Below are 1,905 nucleotides of genomic sequence, written 5' to 3' on the forward strand. Positions count from 1 at the left end.
ATAATAGAAACAGTAATAATAATAATAATAATTATTATTATTATAAAAATACTAATAATATGCAAAATTGCTAAATGCAAAATACAGATTCATAGTCAGTAATAAATATTTGACCACCTTTTTCTATTTTGTTTATTTGTTTATTTTAGTTAATCTCCTATTGGTAGGTGTGACAAGAAAATATTAAGTTTGTACTACTACTACTACTAATAATAATATGCAAAATACAGTTTCATGGTCAGTAATAAATATTTATGACTTAATATTTAGTATTTTTCTTCTTTCAATTAATCTTCCATTGGTAGGTTTGGCAAGAAAATAATAATTTTGGTCCCTGATTTGAAAAAAAAATAATGAATTAATTAAGTAATAATAATAATGATAATAATAATAATATGCAAAATACTATTTCATGGTCAGTAATAAGTAAACAGTGCCTTGCAAAAGTATTCAGACCCCTGACCAATTCTCTCATATTATCACATTATAAATGGTACACTGAAATGTCATTCTGATGGATATTTTATTTGAAAACATTGAAACTCAGAATCAATTATTGGAAGGTGACATTGTGTTTTAACACAATGTCACCTTCCAATAAAAACAAAAAACGTAAGTATCTTGCTTGCATAAGTATTCAACCCCTGTGCTATGGAAGCTGCCAGGTTACACAGATGAAAGAAATTGCCTTAACGAGAATACAATTACTTTACCATTGGCATCCTCCTGTGAATAATTAAACATGCAATCACAATTTCTGGATAAATAACCCACTGTTAAAGGATCAGGTTGTGAATGTGAAGGACAATGATCCCAAGCACAAGGCCAAAGCAACACTGGAGTGGCTCAGGAACAATAAGATAAATGTCCTACAGTGGCCCAGTCAAAGTCCTGATTGAATCCTATTGAGAATCTGTGGCACTATTTGAAAATTGTAGTACATAAGCATAACCCAACCAATCTGTACAACCTGGAGAGAATCTGCCAAGAAGCATGGGCCAAAATCACTTCGTCACTGTGTGCAAAGCTGGTACATATGTATCCCAGAAGACTTAAAGCAGTTATTGCAGCAAAAGGTGGCTCGATCAAATATTAATATGTGGGGGTTGAATACTTACGCAAGCAAGATACTTAGGTTTTTTTATTGGATTTTTTATTCCAGTAATTGATTTTAAGTTTGTGTTTTCAAATAAAATATCCATCAGAATTAAATTTCAGTGTACCATTTATAATTTGATAAGAATTTGAGAGAATTGGTCAGGGGTCTGAATACTTTTGCAAGGCACTGTGTATCGATTAATGTATAGTCTAGTATTTTTTTTCCCCAATTGGTAGATGTGGACCCTGAGTTTTTAATGTAATAATAAACCATCACAACAGCTGATATATTTGACCATTTTGTGATTATAATTGCTTGTAACATTTGTCTGTTTGGCTAACAGAAGTGCTTTCTCTAATATTGTGTCACGTTGGGTTTGTTTTGTGTTCATGTTTCCATGTCTTTTATTTTGTAATGTTTCTTGTTTCTTCCTTGCCCTCATGTGTTCCTTTATTCCATGTGTCTAGTTCTCATTGGTTCCTGTTCTTTACTTCTGTTTGCTCATTGGTTGGTTTTGTCATGTGTTCCTTTAGTCTAAGTATTTAAGCCGTGTATTGTCGTGTATTGAATGCATGTAACCCTGCTGTTGGTGAGTGAGTGTTTTGGTCAAGTCTGCTCATGTTCGTGTCTAGTCTTTGTTTTATATTTGCTCACATTGGATGGAATAAAACTGCACATGGGTTCTTAAACTCGCCAAGCCGTTACATATAGCATTTTTTATAATCTATCAACAGCTTTTGCTGTAGATATAAATATGTTTTCATTTAATTTTAAATGCATGCATCTGCTAAAAGTTGATTTTGGTA

The 1,905-nt window shown here is 32.1% G+C and overlaps 1 protein-coding gene across 5 annotated transcripts in view; it reads left to right on the forward strand.

Annotated features, from left to right (window-relative positions):
• Positions 1-1,905, forward strand: part of LOC107562391 (heparan sulfate glucosamine 3-O-sulfotransferase 1-like) — a 78,508-nt gene that overhangs the window by 50,367 nt on the left and 26,236 nt on the right. The gene's annotated exons all lie outside the window — the stretch shown is intronic.

This window comes from Sinocyclocheilus grahami, unplaced genomic scaffold, assembly GCF_001515645.1.
Source record: "Sinocyclocheilus grahami isolate Dianchi unplaced genomic scaffold, SAMN03320097.WGS_v1.1 scaffold821.1, whole genome shotgun sequence".
In the NCBI taxonomy this organism is placed as follows: Eukaryota; Metazoa; Chordata; class Actinopteri; order Cypriniformes; family Cyprinidae; genus Sinocyclocheilus; species Sinocyclocheilus grahami.